Below are 23,154 nucleotides of genomic sequence, written 5' to 3'. Positions count from 1 at the left end.
CTATAGGCAATATTGTAATTTTCTATATCGCCAAACTAGAAAACTCGATTTATCTTGAATATCAATATATCGCCCAGCCCTACCTCAAACAGACAAACAAACAAATAGATAAACAGCGGTGAAAATATTTCCTAATTGGCAGAGGTAATAATGGTTCTAATGCTAACCAAGCACAGTTTTTGAAACAGAAGTAATACTAATAAAGCTAAAATAAACGTCATTAGTAAGATCTATGTAAAAAGTTGTTTTGGAAAAATACATGTTGGGTTTTATACTTGTGAGAATCTCGATCTTAATTACCGTACTTTGGTAGTAATGATGCGTTACCCCCAATTTCCACTGGATGCGGGTCCGCTACGTTACGTCTCCACCACGCCACCGGAGCTGATAGGTTCACACTTTAGTCTATGTGATAATTTCCACCGGGTCCGGACGGATGCCGCAGCACGACTCAACAAGTCAGCACAGAGCAAACGCAGGGGAACAGGAAGTTAAGCGTATACTAAACATTAAAACATCCGGTTACTTTTCAAATTAAAACACTTCAGATCATATTTCATCATATTATCTCTTCTCTGTTGACTGTAGCTAAAAAATGTGGCTAGGGCAACAACAACAAAAGGTAAACTTTATATTTTAATACATTAAAACATGCAACAAACAAAAAAGCTGTGAAACTAAATAATGTAATATATACAGTACATATTTGTCTGAAAAGTGTTAATGTGTTTCTCTGTCGCCCCTTTATCGTCATTTTTTTAATCTTTATTAATTTATGTTTCCTTTTTATTATTTTTTTCTAATTTTAAATGTCATTCAATCTATTTCCCTGGCTCTATTAACCACATAAATGCCCGTCTGTATCTGTACTTCTTTGTGAATATTGCTGCACTTTATTATTGTACGTTATTGTAATTCACTATTTAAAAAAAAAAAAAGAATAGAAGTTTTATAACACTTCTTTTCTCGCGCAATTATGTAAACATCGCGAGAACTCCTCGGTCTTGCGACGTCAACCGGAATGCACCGTGGCGCACTCAAAACGCAACCGGTGGGGATTGCCAGACGGCCGACAGCGGAGCAAAACCAGATCGGAGCCGCGGCGCAGCGGAGACGTATCCAGTGGAAACCTTGTGTTAGATCAGTTAGATCTCTCACTTTAATGTACAAGTAGGCTTAATGGAAGTTTTTTTTCGACTCATGCAAAATGGCCTATAGGTGTAGAACATTGTTTAAAATGACAGCTAAAATGTGTGACTACAACAACATGCATAACTGAGCTAACATCGCCATGCCAACAATGCTCTGATGGTCTCCTGCTGTCGAAGGAACACCTCCCCACCCCCTGTATTTATTTGTGTTTGTTCTAGATTTGCCTTTACCGTATATGGTGATTTGGTAATTTGGTTGGAGGATAAAACAATCCTAACCCTAGAACAAAGCCACAGCCTTGGGTTTAGGGACATCTGTCTTATAAAATAGAGAAAGTAAGATGATATAACCTCTGTTCAATTAATTGGCAACAGCAAAATGGGACAACCCATGGTCCACTCAGGGTTTATTATTCTGAAACGGCACAAGAGTCAACTTAGTTTAATTAGACAATAAATAACATTTATACGCCCAATGTCAGGTGGTATACAGGCACCAGCAGACCCACAACTATGTACAGGCAAAAGCAGTTAGAGGACTTCATAAATTAATTAGATAAACGTAGCCAAGCACTAGCTGGTCATTGTGCTGCTATGATTTATGTAACTTGTGTTTATCACACTATAGGCAAACATTTTTGGCAGTTTTGTTTCCTTGTGATATTTTTGCTTTGATATGCATAGCTACCATTTGCAACACAGGATGATAGCTGATTAACAGGGCAGCGGTCCATCTTTAAACGCTGTGCTTTCATTCAGCCCTTAGAGACCATGAAAGGATGTCTTCTTGGACACAGCCAGTGACCAGCTACTGATGCTTCATTCCCTTTTCTAAAAAAACACTTTCCCGTTTCAAAGACCTAAATGGTCTCAAAATGCAACCAACTGTGAATCATTACACCTCTGCTCTGTATGTTTGGGTTGGTAGCACACTTTCAGACCAGTGCCCTTGTGTTGCAGCAAATATGTCTATGTAGTTCAGCAGCTACAGTTATCAGGAAGCAAAGCCAAGTTACATCAATCAGAAAAAAAAACGCCATAAACAAGAAAAAATGTAACCAAGAGCCAGAATCGAGGGCCACACTTAAAGATTCATGGAATTTCCAAACAAAATGTAGTTTACTGTGTTCTTAGACACTTTGGACTGTTTAGAAACAGAAATGTTCCACCTGCGTGAATGCATTACCATATTACTAATACCCTTATAAACTGTATAAATTCACTTGACATGTTGGGGGATGAGGGGTAAGCATTTTGTTTAGACTCAAGCCTGGGACGCGACGACTTAAGGACCCCCATCACTAAGCGAAGCTCCTGTGAGGTGGGGGCCCCCACAGGGTAGCGGGTTAAGCCTGTTAGCCTCATACGATGACATTCAGGTTCCCTCCATGGTTGAGGTTGATGTAGTAGATGTGAAAAGCTTTTTTATCCCTCTTTCTTCCAGTGTATTGACTCCCTCAATAAACACTGGCATTTTTTTGTTGTTTATGTTGGCTCCCATTAAGCCTGGCTACAGGAATATTTCTGCCCTGGCGTTATCTGACAGCCACGACCCCCCTGGCATGCCTTTATGAACCTCAGTCATTTTAATAAGCTTCACTTTACTATCTCACCTCTGCTTTGGGATAAACATCATCTTTTATATAATATGATATGATTTTATGTATTTTTAGCTGCTCATAATGCAGAATATGGTGGACAATATTTTTAGAGTCCCCTGGTCCTTTACCGAGACAAGAATGCTTTATGTAGAAATGTATTTTAAATTAAATAATCAGCTGGAGAATGAGTAAAGCTTAAAGTGCTGCTCAGGTTTGGAGGTGAAGCGTCTGTATGTGTGACACAAGCGTGACTTTTAAATTATTTTTAAGAGGAAAACAAATTTAACCGGTCACTGGGACACATTATTTCTTTCTCTATTTTTCAATTTATTTTCAATGTATTCTTCAATTAAACTATTTGAGATCATTTTCCCTGTATTATGTGCATTAGAATGAAGAATAATACATTTGTTATACATTCAATGTAGGGCTGGGCAAAAAAAAAAAATCGAATTTGTAGATAAAACATTTTTTTATTTGGCAAATTCAAGTTTTTTATTTTTTTTCATTTTTTATTTTTATTTTTTCATTTTTTTCTTTTTCTTTATTTCCACCACAATTTTTTCGGATTTTTTCGCATTCCGTCCTTGTGGGTTACCGTAGCGCGATGTGAGCCAGCCCCTCTTTGTTTACTCTTTGAGTAGCCTAAATGTGTGCCACAGGCATGTTTAAATTTTTATTCACACTATGCTGAGATGCTAAAGGAGGAGTTTTTTATTTTTTTAATTGTAATGTTATATGTTATAAAATATGTAGTCGAAAATTGAAGCCACTGTGAAGTTGCTGTTGCACTTTTGCTTAAACCTGGGTTAAAGCCCCATTTACATTTTATTTTGGGATTGTTCTATGCATTTTAACTCTTGAGGACAATCACAGCAATAAAGTTGCTCTTTTGACAATATATCTGATGTCTGCAGTCAAAAAAAAAAAATCAAAAATCGAAACTCAAGTTTTTCTTTAAAAAAATCAGACAATTTAGTTTTTTTAGGCAAAATCACCAAGCCCTAATTCAATGTAACAATATTTATCGATTCAAAATATACTAACATCTAATTTTTTAAAGTTGAAGCATTGACGAATCTGTTTTTAATGTGATCTTGGCCACATTTTTTCTAGTTGTTCTCATTTATTTTGAAATATCCACATTATGCAAATACTGCTTCCCCCGCGCCGACGCGATAACACAAAACTGATGACAAAAGAGCGAAGATATAAAAGTGGCATCGTAGCTTAAGGACTCAATAATAATAAGATGGTTAAAAAAACACTGAAATGTGCATTTAAGAGAGCAGCATGTGTGGAACACACATCAGACCTGTTCCTAATGAATGCAACCCCTGTGACCCTCACATGCATGTTTTCCCTACATGAAAGTGTTTGCTGGTGAAAGACCTTTTTGTAGCCACACTTCTAAGCCAGTACGACCAGTTCAGCAGATTTCCTTTGAGTTACTGGATTTTCACTCGCCAGTCGCTAGCATCTCTTTCTTTATCCTTCTTGCTGTGCAAATCATTTTGGAGGGATTTACTCTGCCTGCTACTGTAAAACACACTAAATCATTTATGTCCTGTGAATATGTAAATAGTTCACAATTAATGGAAGTACACATAACGGGAGCTGCGGCCGTGTCTGATTTGCATACTCCTACTGTGCAGGCTGAAGGATTGCTTTTGAGTTAAGAGGATTCATAAACTGTGTTTGAAGGAAGTGTGATGTGCATTTGTAATAGTCCTATTTACAACCTGTTTGCCTTAGCGTGGAAATGTTCTTCCAAGGACTACACCATGCACGTGGAATACTGGCTCATACCCAACCCAAGCATCCAAAGCCCTGATGCATGAATTAATGTTAGTGCAAGGTTTGTTTTAATACCAGAAACACAATTATCAGCATCATTAATTGCATTTAGGGACAAGTGTATTTGTTATTTAGGATGTATCTGTTATTTATAAACTCTTGTTATGTCTGTGTTTAGCTGCTACTATTGTTTTGGTGTGTAACAGAAACACACACAAACATTTGGTTTTGGAACTCAGTTTTGGTTTGTTACTTTTCATTAGAGTAAAGGAAAAACACGTACACCTAAAACTGTTGTTTATAATCAATTTGAGTAAATATCAGCTGTTGTTTGTAAAAAAAATAAATAATAAAAAGTAGCCAATTAACGGAAAAAATAAAATAAAATAAAAATGAAAATAATGCTGCAAACTACCAATAGAAAATTTGACAATAAGTTAAAGATTCTCCAACAAATAACATATTCTCTTCTTCTTCTTTCTTGGTTAATGGCATGTTGCAACCAACAACAGATTCTCAAAAAAAAAAAAAAAAACTACATTAGAACAAACAAATATGTAAATAAAAATACCCATTATTATATAAGAGCATAAACAATTTATTTGTTTATGGAATTGATTTTTCACTATTTAAAGCAGAACTAAGTAACTTGCTCTTAGTGCTCCCCCTAAAGGTCCTTTTTGGTTATGTCACTGTCGTAAAAACTTCAAACTTGGTTTTCTGGCCAGAGACAGCATGGGGGGATGAAAGACCCCCCAATTACCCCATAAACACTTGTATTACCCTCAGAGGGACTATGAGAATGATTTATTAAGGTGAAAAAGTTACTTAGTTCTGCTTTAAAGGGCCCATGTTACGCTAAATTAACTTTTCAGTGCTTTAAACATCATAAAGTGCTATTTGGGCTTCATACACATGCCTAAAGTATTTTTTTCATTGCTTCCCTCAATCGTTAGTTAGAGGGTGATTTGTTCCTTTCTTACTGCAGGGCGAGCCCAAACACCTCGCTCCAATTTGATGACGCGTTCCCACTTTGATGACGAATTTGACGCGGCACTGAGATGAAGAAGCCGCGCCTCCAGGAAGCTCTCTGCCGTGATTGACATGTAAACAGACACGCCCACGAATGTGCGCATTGAGCATGCGCTCGGCTACGGAGTGGGTGGGAGGAGGGCCCTACGTCACCATGCGGGGAGGAGGAAGTCGTTGTCTCGTCTATAGACATGCCCACTCATGAATATGCATAACTAGATCACACATCAGCCTGTTCGTGTAGAGTTGCTCAGAAAGTAACTTTTCAGAGGCTAAAACTCTGGAAAACAGGTGAGTTTGGGAAAATAAACCTCAAATACTATGTTTTTAGAGTTGCTAGAACAAATGGAGATGGGTGGAAAATAGCATGATATGGGACCTTTAATAAAATGCAATAATAACCGTTTGTGTAGAAGTGAACTTCTCCAGCATTCTTTAGAGTGCAATGCAAACAGTTGAGCCTTTTCCACAACTTTGGTCCATCATTAACATGCCAACATGATGGACCTGCTCATTTTCATTTAACTTGGTGGTTTCCTTTGTTCATACATCATTGCATCTTTCCCTAAACATGTTGGCTTTATGTTTAGTGATCTAATTTACCCGATTTATTCATTCATCTTTGAACCCATTTATTCCTGTTAGGGGTAACAGGGGTCTGCTGGTGTGCTAAGTGGGAGTACCGTGCACTAAACACAGCATCAGTGTATTCATAGCAGTGTAAAGTAGCCTGTGTTAGATATTGCATCATGTACCCTATTGTCACAAGCTAGATAAATCCTATCAGAGTGGTAATGCATTGTTTTCTTGTAACCATTAACGTTGCACTTCAGTATGTGCTGCTGACCTTGGTTTTATATCATCGAAGTGGAGAAAATGTTTTTCCTCTCAGTTATTCAGCACACGAAACTCTGTATTTCAGAATAAATCTCTGTGCTTGATGCAGTGCAAATGTTTTTTTTTTTTGTTGTACACTCACTTGTACTGTATACCCGAAAAGACAGCACAGACGTGTGTTCATGGTTATTAATCTAACATTTTCTACTGAAAGGGGCATTTTGGAAATAAAATGGCAAACACTGGGACATTGTTGGCAGGGAAATGTTCCCCAGGCTACTTAATCTCTTTCAACTTATATAACATTCATTTGAGTTGATTTGAAAGTCATTTAGTCCGCACTCGTTTGCAGTGAAGGAAATTAACTTTGAAAATTTAAGAACGCCTTTCCGCCATAGAAATAAATGAGGGCTTTTTTTTTTTTTTTTCTGGTCTCGATGCAACTTTTGCATTTTATGTGTTGGGTTTTGCATTCAAAGGCACAGAGACTTGTAATAAATTACACTGACCATGACTTTAACACACAGTTGCAGGCAGCTGAAGGCCGTATTGTAAACATATCTCTTGTCATTGCTCCATGCTGCTGGGCTCTGGAGTCGTTCCATAGCTTTATCCAGATTCCCATTTTTTCTTCTTTTCTCACAGCCCTGGGAATGAATTCCCTGCCACTTGGAAAAAGACGCCCTTTGAGCAGAAACTAACCAACAACCCTCAGCAGCCCGAGGTTATTTGATAGCCTGGCTGACACAAAGCAGCTCAGGATTAGCACTTTTACTTTGTTTACTTGGTGATGATTAGGAGTGTGACAATATCTCGCGCTGAGTATCGATTTTTTTTTTTTCAAAATCTTTTCTGCTTTTTCACTAAAATGTGCAGAAATGTTGCACTAAAATAGTGTCTCTGTTCATAGGAAACGTTTTCAATTTCAGAGATATAAAATAAAAATTGTATTTTTTCACTTAATCTTTTTTTTCTTATTATGTCATAGATTATCGGAGATTGATTTCTGACCAATATATTGATAATCGCAGTATCGTCATATCGTGAGATAATCATTATCGTGAGCTTTGTATCGCGTATTGTATCGTGAGGTACCCCGAGGTTCCCACCCCTAGTGATGATAGGATACAAGTCGACTTTCTCTGCAGTACCTTCACTCATGGATGAATAGTCGATTTGAGAGCAGCTGCATCACCCTTTTTGAGAACGGAGCCACTGCGATGGCAGCCAACTTTGATTATTTATGGTTGGTCTCTGTCTCTCAGGCCCTAATTGGTCTCCACTGATTACTGAGCGTTCTGATTAAGCATCGCCATTAAAATTGATGCATAGCTCTTCTAAGGGTTCTTTTACCGTGAGATAACTGCTTCAATCAATTGATGATTACCAACGTGATTTAAAGCTGGCCTTCATTCTGATGAGTTCAAAAATATTGGCGTGCCATAGTTTTTTTTGTTGTTGTTGGTACAAAAGAGGAAGATTTCTGTGTGTAAATACATACAGACCCTTTCCAAAAAATTTGAATATCATGGAAAAGTTGTTTAATTTCCATAATTCCATTCAAAAAGTCAAACTTTCATAGATTATTGATTCAGGGCCCACATTTTAAACGATTTAATGTATTTATTTGTTTATTTTTACATAATTTGGGCTTCCAGCTCATAAAACCCACGGAAACAGGAATTCAAAAAATTAGAATACTAAGAAGAAATCACCCTTTACTTTTCAGTTTTTGCAGGAAAAAAAAGAGGAGAAGCAGGACTGGACTGTTGGCCAGTGGTCCAAGGTCTTCTTTTTCGATGAAAGTAAAGTGTGCCTTTCATTCGGGAATCAAGGTCCAAGCTGCTTGAGGTTCAGTGTGAAATATCCACAGTCAGTCATGATTTGAGGTGCAAAGTTCTGTGCTGTTCCTCACCTGTTTTGATTTACGGAAATTGAACAACTTTTCCATGATATTCTGGGTTTTTGAAAAGGGTCTGTTTTTGTGTCTCCCAAAGGTTTGCTGATCAATCTTGGTCCAAATCAGGAAAAATAACATCCTACAGCAGTGTTTCCCAACCTTATCTGTCTCATGTACCCCCGAGGCCTCTCTTCAGATTAGGAGAACCCCTTCACCACTTCAATTTAGTAACCGTTCTTATATTTACTTGTTATATGTTGGCCCCTGAAATCTCCTACAGCTTTAAAAGGGTCAACCTGTACGTTTAACGCACACTAAATATCAATTTTGTGCATTGCAATTATTGTATATCAGAGAATATATTTATCTAAATTTTAGTGTTGTTTGGTTGTTTCTTATGTTGTTTTGTACTTTTCTCTATTCTTTTTGTGTATTTTGTAGTGGTCTTGTGTATATTTCTCTCATTTAGTGTGTTTGTTGTCATTTTAAGTGTTGCTAGTAATGGTAAGTATCTTTCTCTCTTAGTGTGTGTGTGTGTTTTTGGTGTGTTTTTGTGTAATTTTGTTGTTGTTTGTCTCTTCTTTTTATTATTCAGTATATTATTTTTCTCATTTTGTGTGTTTTTGTTGTCGTTTTGTGAGTTGCTGGTAGTATTCAGTGCATACCTCATTTTTAACTAAAAATAAACATTATAAAACTTAATATTTTTAAGGCTTTCGTATACTAATTTTCCTTTCTCTCTGTGTCAAGTACCCCCTGTAGTGCCATCGCGTACCCCTAGGGGTACACGTACCCCCATTTGAGAAACATTGCCCTAAATCGAACATATATATACTGTATATGCTTTTAATGCCAAAAACTGACTGCATATCATTGTAAAAATGCAAATTCAAATTTAAAAGGAGAAAAGACACAATATTAATCCGTAGGGAGAAGGTAATGAGGTAGTTAATGGTCTGGCTTTTTGTGAAGTTAATGGAGAAAGCTCTAATTTCATGGCAAAGTAAACTTTTTTCCCACAGGGGTTTTATAATATTTTCTTTTATTTTCTAGTAAAAAACAATACTGGAGAGAAAATTCTTGGGTATTGCTTAGATGACAGAGATCCATGTAGTATTGTTCTTAAATAATCAGAATGTAAAGCAGCCTGCAGATCATATATGTGCCTATATGGCACCTAATCAGTAACATTTTTTTCCAATATAAAGAAAAAAGAAATATTGCACTAAGCAGCAACATAGGGCTGGGCGATATGGACCGAAATTTCTGTCTCGATATTTAGGTCCTAAATATTGTATTTTAATACAAAATAAGCTATATACATAAAACATACATATATATATATATGGTAGGCAATATTGTAAATTTCTGTATTGCCAAAATAAAAAATTCGATATATCTTGAATTTGATATATTATTCAGGCCTACAGCAACATGTCTGAAACATGTCTGAAACAACTGGAAAATTTGATACATTTTTCCTGTATTAATAGAATCACATTTATTTATCTTTATTTACCAACGGAAGATAAGGTTTTCAACTACGTACATATGAAAAATAATGATTGCACAATCCTAATCACAACTTAATAACTTGCAACTTTCAATAGGAGTGAGGAGTACTTTTGTATTATGTATTTGGCCCACGCTGGGCAACCGGAGATAGATTTAGAAAGTGTAAACTGCTTGTTGAAAGAATTTCTTTCATGCCAAGCAAGCTCGACTCTTTTATCACCTGCTCGAGGAAGGTGGCATTTCTATTCCTGCACAATCATCACAATGGAAATTAGTTTTTTCTTTTTTTTTTTTTTGTTTAGGAGAAAGAATCATTCACATTCAGCGACCATTTTTCACTGTGAAAAAATGGGAATTTCAGTCAAAGTCGTGCTCTACAGACTATTAAATCCAACTGGAAATATGTGAGTTGGAAATAGCCGGTAAAACATGATAAATGAGCTTTCTGTGTTTCATCTTTTGAAAAGTTTCCTCGTCTGCTGCTGTGCCTTAGACATTTTGTCTGGCTTTTGTGAAAGCTGTCTATATCAAGGACATGCAGTGTAAATTAGATGCTAAAATGAAAAGGGAAGATTTCATAAACCTGTAGTCAACAGTTTTGGAATATTTTGTCTTCTGTATTTGATTTAATGTGTCACTGCCTGCAGGAGAGCTGCCCCTTTCCCTCTGCTACCATCTGTATGAAGTGTGGATGTGCCTTAGAATCACAGCGTTGCGTTTGATGCTTAGGCCAAGAAGGAAAACGACAGCACAACACACAGTTTTCCAGAGAAGGAGCTGAATTCACCCTTTAGTTCTAATGATTGTGATTGCAATCTGGTTAATGGAGGCTGCTCTTGTGACCAATGATTCTACTCAAGTAGAAGTATTGTTCCTTGATTGAAATTGTACAAAAAAATACTCAAGTACAAGTAAAAAGTAGCTTCATTAAATAGTACTCAAAGTAAAAGTTACTAGTTACTTTAACCCCCCCCCACGTTTATTTTTGGTAATTAATCTTTCCACAGTTCATTTTCATACAGTAAACATCTCATGTATAAAAAGGAAGAGACGAAATCTTGCACAATTGGACTTACCGGTAATTTATTTTCCACAAAGGCATCTGTATAAAATATTGTATAAATGTCTAATTCTTTAAAAAATAAAAATAAAATAAAAAAAATTCTCCGGATCTAAGTATAGCTAAATGTATTAACTCTAAAACTGAGAAAATAACCTACATTCAATGCTGTTTTAGCGCAGTGCATTACGTTTAATCTGATTTGTCGGCTATGATGTGATGCATTTGATTGTTGTCTGGTCAGTTAATTTTTTTTAAAAATGTTTCACAATGTCCATTGATCATTTTGAAACAAAAAACAATATTTTACTCAGTATCGGTTGGGTTTAGAATAGGGCTGAACGATTTTGGGAAATAATCTAATTGCGATTTTTTTTTTTCCTCAATATCGCGATTGTGATTTAATATGCAATTATTTTTTCAAGGGCCTTTTGTCATGTATTTTTCAATGAACACAAGCAATAAATCCATCTGTTTCATAACAATCAATTTCAGATTTATTTAAACTTTAAATAAATATAAAATGTAAATTTCAAAGCACAAGTTACAACAAAAACTCAAACAAATCTGTGGCTTTACCTCTTCAACATATTTAACTAACTTCACGTTTCATGAAACATGTAAACATGTGGACTGCACTTCTTAAACACTTAACAGGACAGTACGAGACAGGAGATGAAAAAAATAAGATAAAAATTGCAGCCTTTTTATGATATCGCGATAATATGGCAAATGCAATTAATCGTTCAGCCTTAGTGTAGAAATGTAATGAATTTTAAAATGTACTTAAGCACAATTAAAGGTACTGATTTATAAATATACAAGTAACCATAAATGCAACTCAATTAAATGAGTGCTTCTAATCCATTACTTTCACTTCTGATTTTTATTAATGTACAAAAACTTGATATTTTTTAAACATCAAAGTAAAAAAAAAAAACAACCAAAAAACTTAGTTAAATATTCTTGTCTAAAAACTCGATTTCTTTCATTTGTTCATAAAATGTTCAGCGCCGTACTTATCACCTTGTCATATCTAACACTTTCATTATCACTGACCGAGCAACAATTCAAAGTGATACATTGTATATCCATCCCACATCCTCTCAAAGGCAAGAGTGAACAAAGAAAAAATTGTGGTGACATCCAAAAGGCTGTCATCGTGCTGGAGTCACATGATCACATGATCACAGTTTTTTTGTTGTTTTTTTTTTAATGAACAACAGCGTTGTTCACACAATTGTTCACAATACACAATGGAGGCCTTTGAAGTGTCATCACCAATGTTAACTCTTCTTTTCCATTAATCTATTCTTAGCTACACTTGAAATTTTGTTTTTTTTTACATAGGCATTGTTTTATTTAATGAGCATTTATTCCAACCTAATCATATCTTCTGTTACATCATCTGTTGTCTTTGGTTAATAATATGAACATTTCAGGACCAAGGCACAGTCAGATAATTCTTTCTTATTTCCATAATAAAGCCTCACCATATTTACAACTTGTCATTGTTTCTGCAGGTGAACACAGCAATACTCAAAAGATCTAATTCGTCTGTGATGAGAATCCTCACCCACCAGAGACCAAAGGTACGGTAAGCTTTGAAAAGCTCATTAATTTATGTCCCAATAAACATCTTATTATGCCACTGACAGGACACGTGCTGGAATATGAAAGCATAGTGAATAATTTATGGAACACATCATTTCACAGTGGGCAGCATTGTTACTTTGTTGACGGGAATCATCGGTTATAGCATTGGCGGTAAAAAGTAAAAACAAAATTAGGAGCAGCCCACAGTTAATAGACACTTCTAACTTTCTTAGTTTTAAATTCCAGCAAGATTCTTTTTGTGTTCTTTTTGAAAAGTATGTCAAGGTTTCATTTATTCAGACAACCGTTATGTAGGAAATCCACTTTGATCTCCTGACATGTTTCAACGATGGCTTTGTTGTTTCCTTTGAAGTTTCCTTGACTTCCGCGTAGTAATTCCAGAAAGATAGTATTTTGTCTTCTCTTTGAATAGTATGTGAAGGTGTTATTTATTGAGACAACAGTTACTTGCTAAATTCACTTTGATCTCCTGATATGTTTCGACTGTCAACATGCCAGTCTTTGTCAGAGGCGTCTGCTGATCGCTTTGTTGTTTCCTTTGAAGTTTCTTTGACTTCCATGCAGTAATTCCAGAAAGATAGTTTTTTTGTCTTCTTTTTGAATAGTATGTCAAGGTTTCATTTATTCAGACAACTGCTACGTAGGAAATCCACTTTGATTGCCTGACATGTTTCAACTGTCAACATGCCAGTCTTCGTCAGAGGCGTCTGCTGATTGCTTTGTTGTTTCCTTTGAAGTTTCCTTGGCTTCCGCATAGTAATTCCAGAAAGATAGTTTTTTGTCTTCTTTTTGAATAGTATGTTAAGGTATTTTTTACTGAGACAACAGTTACTTGGGAAATTCACTGTTTCAACTGTCAACATGCCAGTCTTCGTCAGAGGCGTCTGCTGATCACTTTGATGTCTCCTTGACTTCTCCATAGTAGTTCGAGCAAGATTCTTTTTGTCTTCTTTTTGAAAAGTTGCTGGAATTATTACGCAGAAGTCATGGAAACTTCAAAGAAAACCTCAAAGTAAACAGAAGACACCTCTGACTGGCAGTTGACATTCAAATCATGTCAGGAGATCAAAGTAGATTTCCTAAGTAGTAATTTTCTGAATAAACAAAACCCTAACATATTGTTTTTACATTGTTTTGCTTGTTACGTCTGTGCCCAATGGTGAGTTATTATTTCATGAACTTATAATGATATATAATCGCATGTGGGCGTAGTTGAATTGGCGATTGATTATCTGTAATTATTTGATGTATGGTGTTGTTTATTTTACTGCACTTTGTTGCGGTGACCAATCCCTGTCTTTGCTTTCACTTACACAACTTTTTTGTAATGCCAGCGTCAGCAAGCAAAACTAAGTCAGTCTTCAACCAATTACAAGGTCAGATCCTGACCGTGGGTCATTAACAGATAGAATTACTCCTGGACCGTAGGACCCCAGGAATGTACGGACCCCACTGGTGGTCCGCTCACCACTGATGAAATGGAATTGGATTAATGGGGTTGCCCACTGCGAGGCCTGATTAGAACGACATACTGGCTTTGATCCCTGGGCGAGGTGACCAGGCGTCGGCGCCACAGGCATCGGCGTTTGGGCGGGGCTTTGTCTGCCTATGTGTGTGTATGTGTGTGACACTAATGAACAGGGCTCATTATGTGTGCTCTTTGCTGGGGTTCACCCTCACCAGGGGGGCTTCAGGTGCTTTGTGTTTAGTCTCTGTGCTGTAGAAGATCTACGTGGTTCAATGCAAATTAGCTGTTGTTCTGTATGCATTTTAAAAAGGCCTCACCTCTTACAGCTTGTTTTCTGTACTAAACAACAGGAGGGAGTTGTATTTTGTGTAGAGGTTATATTATGTCCATGCAGTCCATGTTAATGCTGTATTGCATAAAAACACAAACACATGTGCATAAATAATAGAATAAATAGGAGAACAATACAACATCTATAAATATACAAACAAAAAATAATAAACTGTGAATACATACATTTTAAGGGTATTATATTCAGTTATTGTAGGTGTTTGCTAATATTTATTTGCTGAACTGTTCTTACACTACTATTTCAGGTAATTTCATGAAAATAATGTGTAGTGTTTTAATAAAAGCTCTGTGATGTATTAGATATTAGATAAAGCTGGAGTAGCCCTGCGATGGACTGGCGCCCTGTCCAGGGTGTAGCCCCGGCCAGCGCCCAATGAGAGCCGGAATTTGGCACCGGCAGACCCCCGCGACCCCGATAAACGGGAATTAGCGGGTTTGAAGATGGATGGATGTATGGATAAAGCTGGAGTAAATTAAGTGTCCGCGTCTTCTTTCTCACAGTTGTTAATAGAGAAAGTAACCAACATGGTTTTTGAGCCACTTTTAATGCAGTTCAAAAAAGAAGTAGTAATATTTTTGGCCCACAAACCCACTTAGTCTGTTGTCTTGATGTCAGCATAAAATATGTCACTGGCAAACTGGTGACCTTCATAAGATACATTTAGGATTCAACTTTTTTAGCTTCTGGCGATAATTAAAATTCTAAATTAATCAGTTGATTATAAAGTGTAATTTCTAAATTATTATTCTAATGTAAAAATGAAGAGCATATGGTTTTTCTTTATTGCAAATAGAAACTAAATTAGTGTGCCTTTAAACACTGTTATAGTTAAATATTGTTGATTTGATAGCATAGTAATATTTTTTTTTTGTTGGGTCAGATTCAATAACAGGGATTCACATTTGTTTTCATATTTAGTGAAAAGGTACAACGAAAAGTGGACCCTCGCTGCCTCTGAGAAGAAGACGTCACACATTTTATTTCTTTATAAACAGAGTCAACAGCATTTGGTCCTCAATCCTCCAGTTACAAAATAATCTATTTCTCTAATACTGCCGATACCTGCGACTCTCTTTTCTTAGCTTACAAAGATAATCGAAAAAATAAATAAATGAAAAATCAAAGTCACATCCTGTGAAATTGATATCTGGCCTCTGCCATTTTTCTGCAAAATACTTACCCAGTTCCCACATAGTCTAAATTATTAATACAAATTGCTTCTACGTGCCTCTTTCTCTGCCTATTATTTTTTAACTGAAATTGTTCCACCAATTTTGAAGAAACTGTCTCGATATTCCTGTCCCTGCAAATTTATAGACTCATTTTCAAACTGCCTCTTTAGTCCTTTGATTTTTAGAAAATGTGTGTTTTTAAAAAGAAATTGACATTTCGAGAGACCTTTCAATCATTATTTAGGACAAGGCTTTTCCAGAATTTGTGAAAAAGGAGGTAGTTTTATACTTTTTGATATGTAATGGGCTTTTTTCATTGAATTTCCCTATAATTATTATGGTAGCTTCTGTTTTGAATGAATTGTCTTGTTGCTTTCATATAGGGCTAAACGATTAATTGCATTTGCGATATTATAAAACTTTTCTAATCGCAAAGGCTGCATTTTTGTATTTTTTTGTATTTTGTATTTTTTGTATTTTTTTGTATTTTGTATTTTTTGTATTTTATTTATTTATTTATTTATTTATTTATTTATTTATTTATTTATTTATTTATTTATATATTTATTTATTTATTTATTTTTCTCCTGTCTTGTACTGTCCTGTTAAGTTCAGAGAGTGTTTAAGAAGTGCAGTCCGCGTGTTTACATGTTTAATGAAACGTGAAGTTAGTTAGATATGTTGAACTTCAAATATATTTATTTGAAGTTTAAATAAATCTGATATTGTTTATTATGAAACAGATTGATTTATTGCTTGTGTTCATTGAAAAATACATGACAAGGGGCCCTTGGAAAAATAATAGCGTATTAAATCGCAATCGCAATATTGAGGAAAAAGATCGCAATTAGATTATTTTCCAAAATCGTTCAGCCCTACTTTCATATATGGTCCTGCTTGTAAAGCCCCTTGTAAGTCTGTTGCTAAGTGCTGCTTGGTTATTATTATTTCTCATTTTGACTGACTAAGCTCTAAGTGTTTTGGGAATTTTCATTAGCCGTTATGATTGTTATTTAATGATGGCTCATGGACTTACTTTGTTTGGCACCCCTGCGAGAATTTATTGTGGCACAGATGGAATTTATGGGTTACGGTTAGGGTTTTTTTTTTTTTTTTTTACCTCTAAACAGTGAGAGATCCTTTTTGAAACTAAATCTTTACATACACAACTAAAGATATCCTCCTTAGTTGTACTGCATCACTGTAAGCCTGAACCAAATACTGTAAAAACATTTTTTATCTGCCTATCAACTACGTACCTTGGGAAGTAATGGTCATCATCACCTTTGTTTGCACAGAAGTGTTCTGTTTATGCTGGGCCCCCAGACACTACGCCAGACGTGTCTGCCCAAATCATTCTCAAGGCCACCTCAAGTAATGATAGATGACAAGCTTCTAGGAGGAAGAAAACAGGCGCCGCCTGAAGCCCACAGCGCTGCTCAGACAAAGGTGCTGTTAGCTGGCAACCTTCCTCGTGCCTCCTTCCTGTGGCAAATAACTGGGATAGGAAGGGTACATAAAAAGGCAGGAGGGAACTCTGCAGCAGCTAATGAAAAAGAAAGTTACATCTCTCTTGTTGTAAATAACAGCACGACTAAGCAGTGGCTGTGGCTTGTCAGTGAAGATTAATCAACGTTTGCAGTCATTGTGTTTGAATTTGGACTTCAAATTTCAAGTTTTTCCAGTTGGATTGAACTATTCATGACTTTTTCTGATCTAATCGTAAACATGTCTTGTGATGAGTTATTTACAGAGGTGTATCAAGTAGGAGTGTGACGATATCTCGACACGGCGATACATCGCGTTATTTTTTTGCATGATCGATTATTTAAAATTTATTTATTTTATTTTATTATCTTTTCTGCTTTTTCAATAAAATGTGCAGGTAGGTCTATACAGACATTTTGTCACTGTTTGTTGATAGAACCAATATATTGTTTACTGGAATATTGCACTATAACGGTGTCACTGGTAAGAAAGACCCTATTTCGTTCACATTGACACTTATTTACAGAACATTTTTTCACTCAATCTTTTTTTTTTTTCTTGTTATGTCATAGATTATCGTAGATTGATTTCTGACCAATATATTGATAAGTGCAGTATCGTCAAATTGTTATTGTGAGCTTTTTGTCGCGCATCGTATGGTATTGTGAGGTACCCATAGGTTCCCACCCCTAGTATCAAGTATCTGAAAAAAATAAGTAAAAGTAATAATACAATAACTCAAAATGTCTTGCCGTCATACAAAAACATAAGAATAACAGACACGCAGTGTTTTTCTGTTTTAAAATAAAATTTTGTTCTGTTTGTGTGATATTTGAATATTCAAGGGATTCTAGGACAAGAGCTTCATGTTTTAGGCTCACCACACAGAGAAGACCCACATACGGGGGTGGACTTTTTCTCCCTGAAAAAAAAAGGAGCAATACATAAACAAATCCCCCCCAAAAATGGATGTTTTGAAAAGCATGCACATAATATGTGATTAAAGGAACTGGAGGTGGTGTAATGAATCTACTGGTGCTCCTCATTTCTTGTGACCAGCCTCCGTCTGTGTTGATGGCTGCCGTTAGTGGCTGACGGTAATATAATGTGCAAATAAATATTTCTACGCTCTAATTTCCCGGTAAATACCCAATTATCTCACAAACAAAACAAGATTTAAAAAATGCTGCTCATCTGGTTTTGGATTTTTCTGTCATTCTGTTTTGGTTTTAACTTAAGTCAGTAAAACAAAATAACCACGCTGTTTATTTGTTATTTTAATTTGGTTTTAAAACGGTAATAACCAAAGAACGAACGGTACACAGATTCTAAAAGTCCCCCATTAGAAAATCACTTGAGTAAAAGCTCACATTAAATGTACTTAAGTATCAGGAATATCTTGTGAAAAAAAACTCTAATATCAAAAAAGATCATTTACAAATGATCAAAAAAAAACCTACTTAAGCGTTGTAACAAAGTACATTTACTTTGTTACTATTCACTTCTGGTTAATGTATCAAAGTTTTTTTACACCAAGTAGAGTCATTAACTTTCAGGTAGAATGTTGGGCCACATATGGCCAGTGTGAGGGAATATTAGTCTTTGTTTGGTCCATTTGTTTTTACAGGTGAGCACAGCTCTCTGCTGTGCTCAGTTGGATGTGGACCAAGGACGCATAGAGAAAGTCAGAATCTGGCCTTTCAAACATCAATTTTTGCTGCCATTCACAAGACGACCGACGGCCTTCACTGCGCACTGCCAAGGCTCGTAGAAACGTCCTCGTCTTTTATTTCCCTCAGCAGAGGTGTGGAATTGCACCGTGGATTCCTCTCACATGCCATTAGCAGACTATATCAGAGGCGTAACACAAACACACATTCATAAACACAGGCCACGGCCCACGCTGTAGCACGAACCCGCTCATGTTCCTGTCACATAAACTGTGAGGCATTGTACCCCGCACGCCCCTGGAGTGATTAAGACCTGAGGCTCTGCAGGGGGCCGTCCCATGGTTAAAGGGGCGTGGAATCTAAAGCTGCTTGCACAAACTAGTACACACACATGCACACAGCAGGGGTCTCTGCATGGAATTTCCATCCTGTCCATTGGGGCTAATATCTGTGAATGGGGCCGGCTGGCACTCTCAGCAATGCTATCAGGGTTGCCTCTTCCGTAGAATGTCTTCAGGAACTGCACAGTTTGAATACATTATCACGCAGTGCAGTAGTACTTTATTATCATCTATCAGGGTTTGACGAGGACAATAAAGACATTATTTCTACACCTGAGCCCGTAAAGCATACCTGGTAGATTGTAATTGCCTCTAAACTCAATCTATTTTCTATGTTGGTGTTAAAAATGTTAAAGGCTTACCCTTATTTACATTTGATTTTAATCTGTTTTTTGAGGATTTTCAGTTCCTTTGTGTAAACATGCATTTAATTAACTTAATTACATTTCTAAACATTAAAATGGAAGGATATTCTCACTATATCACTATATCATTCTTTAAATATTCCATGATTGAAAAGTTGATTGTGTTTTTAATGATAAAAAAAAAAGATCACCAATTTTCTTGCCATAGTGACATCTGAACACTCTGAAATACCTCCTTTCATTTCCTTTTCAAACCACGACAGGAAGATATTGGTTGTCCATCAGTCAAACATGTGTTGCTTGAGGCGTGCGCTGCCAACCACTCACATTTTCAGTGTGAAAATATCCTGCAGCCTGGTCATATGAAGCTGTTTTAAAGCATGCAATGCCAAGCAGCCATCACATTAAATAACATTGTCACTTAAGCGCCCCGTGAGCTCTTTGATTTTATTCTTGTAATAAGATCTGCCTTTTAACATTTTTAGCAATGTAACTTTGCGTTGTTCTTATGTTATTTGATAAAAAAATAACAATAATTCCTAAAATGAACCCACATTATCCACTGTGGTCTAAAAATTTACTGTACTTTGAATTATTTGATTTAACCTGTTTTATTTTTATTTTTGGATATCCACCAAATGTTGACATAAGCCTTATTACCTCTCTGCAGTGTGGCTAAAAATGCCACAAACCTTTATCTAAAGTTGTGCAATAAATTGAAAATCGATTATGATTTTTATTATGACACTCAATGATTACAAAAATAACATAATCGAGAAAAAACTATTAAAAAAAAAATTAAATATATATATTTTTATATATAGAGATATTTTTTTTCATTTTTTTCAATTTTATTCATGTTTAAAGAATTGATTTTACATTGTTTTGTATATAAATAAATCACTTTTTGGTTGACAAACAATCGTTTGAATAATCGTGATTTAAATTATGACTAAAATAATTGTGATTATTATTATTTTTTTATCGAGCAGTCCCAACCCCATCTTAACTTACCCTATTTCAGGGAGCTTTGCATATTTGTCTTTTTTTTTTTTAAAGCTGCAGTCTGTCCCATGGTGGCCATTTGCTTTAGGGGGGGAAAAAGACAAAGTGGTTATTGACTCCTCATTTATCTAAACATTGAACGAGTGGTCAGCAGTTCCTGGTATGCTGCTGGTCATTTGCAGCAATGCAGTCCCTTGAAAAATGTTTTTTTTTTCAATTGGTTATTGCTCCTCCCGTCCACCCTGTATGTTTTTGGAACATATGCTAGAGCAATAACTGGATTCTTGTGCAGTTTAATGGATGGCTCACATGTGGTGCAGATGTCAAAGCTTTTCCTTAGTGAAGCCCATCCTATGCCTTTAAACGTGCATTCCTCTGCCATATGTGCGTTTCTCAATTCATGCTCTGACGCATTTAGTCTGTAGATACTGTTAAGATGAAACAAAGTAATGTTTTGGGTTGTTTTTTTTGCAAAAGAAAAAGAAACTGCTTTTCGCATGTTTTTGTTTGGCTTGACTTGAACAGGCAACCATTTACGTATTAAGGCTTTTTCTACAGATGGGCCTTTTGTCTGAAGTGTGCTTTAGCTTTTGTATGCACAACAGTGTCTGACATTGAAGAGCATTGCCCTTGTTCATTTGTCCCGACTTATTTGCGACCAGATTAACTGATGATGAGGAAAAAAACCTATTTCCTGCACTGTGTAGTTTTTGAATGTAGTTGACTAGGGGTGTTGAAAAAAATTGATTCGGTGATATATCGCGATATTACGTAGCGCGATTCTCGGATCAATTCAAAATGCATCCATATTGATTTATTTTTTAAATTTTTTAATATTAATTTCTATTTTTTTTTACCTTTATTTAACCAGGAAAGTCTTTTCCACTACAGGAGACATTGTAAGTGCACTGAAACCTGGGCATGATGACCAGCTTGTGTTTTTTAAAAAAAAAATCTGAAAAAGTACTAACTTTCTGCAATTATTTGTTGTTCTAGGCATATATCTCAGTTAAGTTGCACTAAAGCCATGTTGGTTTAAAAGCCACAGGCAGATTGTATTTTATTTTTTCATTTTAAGTTGTTGGCACATGGCATGTTAAAGCTAATGTTTTGAGGGTAAAATATGCCAATAAAATATATTTTGATACATAATGTTCTCATAAAGGTGTACAAATGTACAGATTAGTTGTTTCTTAAGTCATATACCGTATATATATGTAAAAAAATTGCAATAATCGCCTTATACTTTGATATCGGGATATATCGTATCGTATCGTGACCCATGTATTGGGATACAAAGCCAGGCAATACACACCCCTATAGTTGACACACACACGCCTCACTTCATACCATAACAAAGCGCATAGTTTAAAATTGTGTATTGTGTAATTATTGTGTATTTCATCTCCATGTTTTGTGATTTGTATGTTTGTGTGTGTGTAATTATTCTATATACGGTTAAGCTCTTGATTTTTTTATACAATACTTATTATTATTACTATAAGTAGTAGTAGTAGTAGTAGTAGTAATTGTATTAGTATTTTTTTTCATATTTCATTCCCAATTTATGAAGTGCTCTTTTTTTCATTTTTGGTGCTAAAACTCCACTGTTCCACTGTGGTACGTATAAAGGTCTATCTTATCATCTTATCATGATTTACTCTCAAAAGACCCTCTTTTTCAATCCTTTTGATCATACGGTGTGTTCACATATGCTGTTTCCATGCACATGTCGCACATATATCAATCTCGTTATCTTGTGTTAATGTAATAACCTGCCACCACAATCAGATTAAAGCAGGCGTGTCAAACACAGCAACTGCTACACTTTGGTTACACTGGCCTGGCCAGTAATGTAAGTGTTGGTGTCCATCCTCTGTAAATGGCACAAATGTAATTAGAATGGGAATGGGTGGTATGTGCTGCGTTTTTTTTCCTTTCTTACTTTTTATGAGATTCTCCGTAATCTGATTTGATACTGTGTGTGTAGCTGCACATACGTTGCTCTCCTTTTGATCAAAGTGCAGCTCTTTGGGTGATGAGGTTAACTCACACCTGTGCAGGAAAGGTAAGGGGATTTGATAACTTATATAGTTGCTGGCTTTTATTCCCTTTGCATTATTTTAAAGCTGTGGGAATTGTTGATATTTAATACACAACAAACTAAAGTCAGAGTCACAATACTGGGTTCACGATATGATCCTCTCACGATTTATTTTAAAGAATTAGACAGTAGACAAATGATGACTGTGAAAAATATTCATTTTTTTTCTTCGAAAAAAATACATAAATACTGTACTATTTTCTTTTATCTTTCATTGTCAAAAGAATCCCTTGTTAAACTATGCAAAACAATGCAGTTTAATTAAAAATAAATCCTGAATGAAATAAATAAAGAAATAGTACAAATGAAGAAGAAGCCTTTTCATTTAAATTCTGGCTCTACAGTAAACTATGCAAAACTGCATAATAGTTTCTTTTCTTTTTAAAAGTGCAACTGAAAGTGTATTTTGTGCCTTAACAATTGGACTTTAAAACAAATCCCATGTCAAATAAAAAATATAAATAAACAAACTATGGCTTTCATTCTCTCTCTTGTTTCTCCCTTTCCTCTCTGTGCCTCTCCTACCTTGGATTTCACATGTTCTTTCTTTCTCACTTCTTTCATTTTGTCTCGAGGAAGCCAAAATGCTTCCACACTTCTGATTTAAAACACGGTGGTGTGTCCTGAATTTCAAATTCTAAATAGATAGCGCCCTTTGCTGTAAAAAAAAAAAAAAAAA

General features: G+C 35.7%; 1 protein-coding gene across 4 annotated transcripts in view; it reads left to right on the top strand.

The window, feature by feature from the left end:
- Window positions 1-23,154, top strand: part of klhl29 (kelch like family member 29) — a 286,431-nt gene that overhangs the window by 5,859 nt on the left and 257,418 nt on the right. For all 4 annotated transcript variants that reach the window (XM_028439189.1, XM_028439192.1, XM_028439191.1 and 1 more), the window contains exon 2: window positions 12,417-12,485. The gene's annotated coding sequence lies outside the window, so the exon portion shown is untranslated. The remainder of the gene's footprint in view (window positions 1-12,416; window positions 12,486-23,154) is intronic.

The sequence above is a fragment of the Gouania willdenowi genome, chromosome 24 (genome assembly GCF_900634775.1).
Source record: "Gouania willdenowi chromosome 24, fGouWil2.1, whole genome shotgun sequence".
Taxonomy (NCBI): Eukaryota; Metazoa; Chordata; class Actinopteri; order Blenniiformes; family Gobiesocidae; genus Gouania; species Gouania willdenowi.
The sequence above is the reverse complement of the archived record's forward strand: the minus strand, read 5'-3'. Positions and strand labels throughout refer to the sequence as shown.